A 7,259-nucleotide genomic window follows, 5' to 3' on the forward strand; every position below is an offset into this window, starting at 1 on the left:
TCCCAGATTTTAAAAATAAAAATCCCAGAAATTCAAAGCAATGCATACTTGCTCGGCTTAGCTATGTTACTTCTATTACTGTTATTGTCCTCCCCTGCTTTGATGTAACCCCAGTGATGACAGGGCTCCCTGCTCCCCATGCCCTCCAGGTGTGTTTTACATTTAATCAAACTAAGCCGGTGGGCTAGCTGACGCACGCACACACACCCACGCACACACACACCCCGCAAGAATGGCCTTGTCCTGGACGAATGGGTGGTCACTGGCCTCTTTAGAATTCTCGCTTCCTCTCAAGTCTGTACCACATGAGTTATGACAGACAGTCTAGCTATTGAAGCAGAGTGTCCGTCCCCTTTGAGAAGTGAAAAAAATCTTAAAGCCAGGGAGGAAAACCAGCCACTGGACTCAACTGGTGCTGCAATTTTATAAATCCCGCTCTCTAAACGGGAAGGCAGCCATGCATCCAGGAAAGCATCAGCATTGCTGTCAACTCACACAGCGGCGGAAAGAAGGAACGTAGCATAGGGACAGAGTAACGAGAAACAAGTGGCCACGGCATAGCAGGAGATGGTGTGAGCACCCTCAAACTAAAGAAGACCCAGGGAAAGACAGACCTGAAGAGATGTACCTCCCCATAAAGGATGCTCAGACCTTAGAGAACTGGACTTGCCTCACACAGCAGGGAGGTGGAGCTAGCTCACTTGCGTGAGCTAGACCGGGATTGCACTCCCCAGGCTAGAGGGAAGTGACCCTCCGCAGTGCAGACAAATGCAGTCTGCCAGCACAGGTAACAGTCCACGGAAAAGCAGGCCACTCTGGGAGCCCGCTAGGTTTCAGACAAGCAGAATCTGCAGAGCTTGCAGTCAGGAAGCCCAGGAAAAGGTCACGACCAGGCTGAGGCTGCAGGGTAGCAGGGGATAACCCACATTACGGGATATGGTGGGAACTGAAAACTCCATTAGATGTCCTCACAGCCACCACGCTCACCGTGAGGCAGAGGCGAGGATAGCAATGCACAGGCTCCAACTTACATGGCAGTTCGGTTTATAATTTTCCAGTCCTATAATGGTACAAAAATGCATTCGCTCAACTATTCTGCTTCTTACCTTCAGTATAAACTTCGTGAGCTGAACGCTTATGAAGTAGGGACTGTTAGATGATTTTTGCCCCAAAGCAGGCTACTGTAAGTTTTCTGAGCATGGTGAAGGTAGGCTAGGCTGAGTCCATGTTAGGTGCATCAGATACATTTCAACTTTACCACATTTTCCATTGTGACCCGTTTACTGGAACATCACCCCGTTCTAATAGGGGAGTATCTGCATCTGCAGTCCTCCCAGCTCACCGCTCTAGCGCCCTCTACTGAGAAAGCTGAGTATCACGCCCAAACTGGCACAAATATAGTTTCCTACATTAGTCCCTTGACTTTATCTTCTGAGGTCATACAATTTTGTACCCTTTGATCCCTAAGAACCATTTCCTAGACAATAAAAAACACAGCAAGGCTCATCAGGTAGGCGCCGTGTTTGTTGAAAGAGCAAGGGTCACAAACAAAGCGGTTTCCTCTCTCTGTTCTTTTCAGATGAGCTTTATACATCTAAAGTCCTCAAAATCGTTATACAATCTACAGTACTCAAAATATATGATCTATAGTACTCAAATCTTTAAAGTCATCAGATTCAGACTGAGGACGGTTACAAGTATGTAAAATTGTATGTCTGTCAATCTTTGTCTCTCAGCTGACCCATGTCTGTGTCTGTGTGTGTGTGTGTGTGTGTGTGTGTGTGAATCTCTGTGTGTGTGTGTATGCCTTGTCTTTGTCTCTTTGCATTTTTCCCTATTTCTTTTTCTATGCTGGCCATCTTCTTGTTCCTTCATTCCCAGAATGATGGGGATTTTCTCTCCAGAAGCATGCTAACATATGTCTGGAGACTTTTCATGATCCATAATGCTGGCTGCTATCGTGGTCCTTATTGTTGCCCATGTTTCATGTCCCTACTTAAAACTCTGAGGAAACTTTTCCCACACCAAGGCATCCCTGCCTTCTGTGGTTCAAACCCTTCAGGAGGTGTTTACTTTCATACTGAGAATCACAAATACTTTTCTTCCACTTTTCCCTTTGGCTTCCTTTTAAATCGTATTCCAGAGTCTTTTCTACACACCCCACCAAACACTCCTTGTTTTGAATACAAAATATTGAAGATGTAACAGGGTTTATAAAGAAATTGTAAGCCAGGCATGGTGCCACACATCCGTAATTACAGCCCTCAAAAATAAAAATAAAGGCGAATTGTAGAGGCTTCTTGCAAATGTTAGTTCTTAGCAGAGAAAGACTTCCTCTGAGAAGAGAAAGGCAAAATGGAATATCATCAGCATGAGGCCTTCTCTAGGGGAAAGATAAACCGAGCTCTTCAAGCTGAAAAAGAAGGTGTTAGTTACAACAGGAAAGCACACGGACGCTTTAAAGGGCTGCTGAAGTTAGCTTGTCAAGTCCAACGCATTAATCAAAATCGACAAGCATGAGGCATGGGGAAAGACAGCCCTTCCAATAAATACCATCGAGAGACTAGATTCTCACTCACGAGCTAGAAAACTACTAGGAAAAAATAAAGGTAGCCTCCATGGCACGAGGGAGTGATTTCTTAGCTATGACCCCCCCAAACAGACAGTGGAAACAAAAATAGAGAATGGGACGCGTCCCCCACAGAACCGCTCAGCAAAGGAAACAGAGCCAAGGGACGACCCGAGAGTGGAGAAAATACCTGCAGCTCCTCCACTGGATAAACAAGGACCCCAACTAACTCAATGATCAGAAAGTGGGCAATGGACTCGAATAGACGTTTCACAAAATAGACATAAAAATGGCCAACAGACACATTAAAATGCTCAACTTTTTTAATCATATGAAGTATACGACTAGCAAGGTGGCTTGGTTATTAAAGTGTCTGCCACACAAACGTAAGGTCTGGACTTCAGAGCCCCAGGATTTAAATAAAAACTGGGCAGTGTGACGTTCAACAGAGACAGGGTATCCCCAGGCAAGTCAGCTAGGTAGACTAGCTGCATAGGTCGAGATCCCAGCTTACCAAAAGGTCCTTCCTTTGGTAACTAAAGTACAGAGCAATAGAGAAAGACATTCGACATCAACCTCAGGTGTGCGCACACACAAAGCATGTACTTGTACTGCATACACACACACACGTGCACGTGTGCGCATTCGCAAGCAAAAACAGAAATTCAAATTACAATGAGGTATTTCCTAACACTTGTTAGTCTGGCTAGTTAAAGACTTATCTAAAAGATGGGGGGCTGGAGAGATGGCTCAGTGGTTAAGAGCATTGCTTGCTCTTCCAAAGGTCCTAAGTTCAATTCCTAGCAAGCACATGGTGGCTCACAACCATCTGCAATGAGGTCTGGCGCCCTCTTCTGGCATTGCAGGCATACACACAGAATACTGTATACATAATAATTTTTTTTTTTTTTTAAAGAAAAGATGGGAAATCCAGCATGGTGGCTCAGGCCTGTGATTCCAGACAGGCTGAAGCAGGGAGTCTGTCTGTCTGAGGTCACCTTGCACTGTGACCTACTTCATGGGAAGGCCGGAGAACTGTTTCAGGGCCTGCTTCAGGGGAGCATGTCAAGAGAAAGTCAGAGTTCTGCTTCTGGTCCCAAATGCCAAGGGGCTTTATTTAGGGAGAGTTGCATATGTTACAAGTAAATAGATAAAAGCTGCATTTTAAGTTACTGATAAATATAAATCAGCAGTGAAAAGAAAACAATTTTAAGAGCTTAGACAAAAAAATTAAATAACTGTTTCTCACAGGGAGCTGTGAGCAGTCGAGTACACAAAGGTGAACAACCATTTAAATGACCAGGGAAGGCAGCATTTAAATGTCAGTGAGATTCTGTTTTACTTGCTAGGATGGCTAATATCAGCTTTGGGGAGTCAGCAGGGGAAATGGGGTTCTGCGTTGCTGGGGAGCATGCAGCGGTCTGAAGAACCGTTTAGTAGTTTGTTAGAAAAATGCAACATTTACACATGATCTGGCAACCACACTTTTAGGGGTTTATCGCAGGGAAAATGGGCACACGGCACTCCCAACTTAATGACTTAGTGATTCACGTGACTTCGTGATAAGCATTCAGGAGAAGCTGTACTTCAGACTCCGGTCTCTTCCCAGCCCACTGCTATCCTTGGAGGACACTGGGCAGTGACAGTGACCCACCCCCCTCCATCACACTCTGACCATGGGCTCACCTCTTATCCGGTGGGTCCTCAGAAAGTCAAGCATATCAAATCTATTTTTTGCTGACATTTTCCACCTTGCAATGTGTCTTTTTTTTAGGCTACAATCCCATTGTAAGCTAAGGAGCAAGAGCTTCACAGTAGCTTAACCACAAGAGTAAAAAAGAAAAAAAAATTGAAAAACTGAAGGGGTAGGGCAGTGGTTTCAACTTGAGGGTCAAATGACCCTTTCACGGGGTCACATATCAGATATTTACACTATGATTCATAACAGTATCAAAATTACAGTTTACGAAGTTGCAACGAGAATAATTTTATGGTTGGGGTCACCGCAGCATGAGAACTGTATTAAAGGGCCTGAGTGTTTGGAAGGTCGAGAACCACTGAGCTAGAGGGATGGCCCTGCATTCCCAGCATCCATAAGGTGGCTCTCAACTCCAGCCCCAGAGAAGCTGGTGCCCTCTTCTGGCCTCCACGGGCACTGCATGCACAAATCAAGTACTTTCACACAGGACTGACAACCTGCATTCAACCACTGGATCCCAGAAAACGACAGGAGAGAACCCACTCTTGAGAGTTGTCCTTTGGCTTCCATTGTGCCTGTGCATGTAGCCCAGGCTAGTCTCGTATAGCCCAGGCTAGTCTCAAGCCTTCTATGAAGGTGGGGATGCAACTCCTTTGCCTCTTAAGCCAATGGAAAGCGATGCGTGCCTTAAAAAGAAAAGAACAATAGCGCGTACCCCGAGTCACACACACCACTTTTCGTTGGCTTACGCCAGACTTGGACAATGTCACCTCTGTGTGTATGAACATGTGTGCAGTTACAATTGTGTAGGAGGTCCCAGGCCAAACATCGCAAAGTAATAGCATAGACGAGTCCTCCATGCTCCCCACGGTACCACTATAAACGGTGACAAACACACCAAGAGCACCACTTGACAGAGAAGATCTAGGACGGCATCAAAAGCTGGACAAAAGACTTTCAGGTGATAGTTTTGATTTGTAAAACTGTGACCTGGGCTTGGGGAGATGGTTCTGCAGTTAAAGCTCTGGCTGCTCTTGCAGCAGACTTAAGATTTGATCCCCTGCATCCACATAGCAGCTCACAACCATTTGGACTTCTGTCCCGGGGGATCCAGCGCCCTCTTCTGGCCTCAACAGGCACTACATGCACGTAGCGCACAGACATTCGTGTAAGCGGAAACACCCGTACACATAAAAATAAAACAAAGGAAATTTTTAAAAAGAAAAAGAAACCAAAACCAACTTATTTCCTGAGGGCAGGATATAGGCAGCATCTTGAGAGACAGCTGGTGATCTGTGGGAAAACCCACCATCCTCCTGGCCAGAAGAGAAACCATGAGGGCCTGGAGTGAAAGATAGCATCAGAGAGAGCTACCGAAGCAAATCACAAAAAACCCTGGGTTTCGGCTCTGCCCAACTCTCTTGACCCCAAAACCAAGGACCATCTGTAGGGAAGATCACCTAAAACTACTGCACTCTGGGCTGATGGGGCGGCTCAGCCAGTAAAGGGTGCGTGCCGGGCAAACCTGGAAACCAAGGGTCCATCCCTGAACTCAGGACAAAGTGGAAAAATGAGACTGATTCCACAAAGTGTCCTCGCTCTTAGACACATGAGTCACCGCACGGGTTCCCACACATCCCGCATACACACAATAAATCTTTAGAGAGCATACCACAGCTGAACCGAGCGTTGACTGTTGCTTGAGAAATGACTGGAGGGATGTGGGGAGCGGCACTCACGGCCTTAATGGCTCGCACAACATTTACACTACTCCGAGAAAAGCACCCCCACTTTCTTCTGCAATAGCTCCAAAGAACTATCTATAGCCTTAAAAATCTTCGGGATATAATATCCTCAAAAATATATATGCATCAGATTATAAACTCCCCCTGCACGGGAAGCAGCAAAAATACGAAAACCAATCACAAAGACTGTGACTGGGGACGGCATAGATGTTGGAATTGACCCAGGAAGACTTGAAGGCAGCTGTCCGATGTGCACTCCATGAGGTAAAAACAAAAAACAACCAAGAAGAGTTCAGAATAAGAGCACAAAATGAGTGAAAAGTCAGGAAAACTCCAAAGAATGAACTATGCAAAGGAAACATGAAAATTTATAAAAGTGAAAAATATCACCTCCAATATGAAAAAAAATTCCAACAGAAAGGATATAAAGGCAAACCAGAGAGGAAGAAAAAAGCCAGCAAACTCGAAAGAAGCCAATAGAAATCACCCGGTCTGGCAGAACACAATAAGGGCTTTCTGATATGATCCACGATCGAGGGTCTGACCTTGCAATCTCTCCGCCAAACGTTAAATACGGAATGTTACAGCTACAACATGGGTTTATCACTTAAGTAGGAATTTGATAAAATACCCAACAACCCCAAAGGAAACAGTGAAAACAGAGAGTGAAAAGCAGAGGAGACAGACAAACCACACAGCAGCCCCTAAGTCCAGCCTTGTGAGAGAATAATTACACTAAATGATTGGAAAATAATTAGTTATCTTGCCACCGCACACATGGACGTGTACTGCTTTCAGAAGGCCAGGAGAGGGTGCCAGGACCCCTAGAACTGCAGTTAGAGATGTCTGAACACCAGCTGGGTGCTGGGAACTGATCTGGGTCCTCTGCAAGAGCATCAAGTGCTTCACTGAGCCGTCTCTCCAGGTTTCAAAGAAGTTTTGTTCTGTTTTGTCAGGGTCTTGTGTACCCCAGGTGTTTGCTGAACATCACCTTCCGTGTCCTTAGACTTTGATTCTTCCTCTTGACCTCCTGCGTGCTGGGCTTACAGGTGTGGGTCACCAGACTGACCTGTAGGCACAGGGCTTCACCCCAGAGCCTCATGCTGGCTAGGCAAGCACCGCCAACTGAGATACAATCCTCACCCATTGCACTACATTCTAATGACAGGTTTTCTGAATAAATTAAGAGGCAAGACCTAACTCTGTTTTCCATGATCTGTTCAAACAGGTATGTATAAACAGATTG

The sequence above is a fragment of the Alexandromys fortis genome, unplaced genomic scaffold (genome assembly GCF_014885135.2).
Source record: "Alexandromys fortis isolate MF-2015 unplaced genomic scaffold, M_Fortis_MF-2015_v1.1 scaffold_0, whole genome shotgun sequence".
Classification (NCBI taxonomy): Eukaryota; Metazoa; Chordata; class Mammalia; order Rodentia; family Cricetidae; genus Alexandromys; species Alexandromys fortis.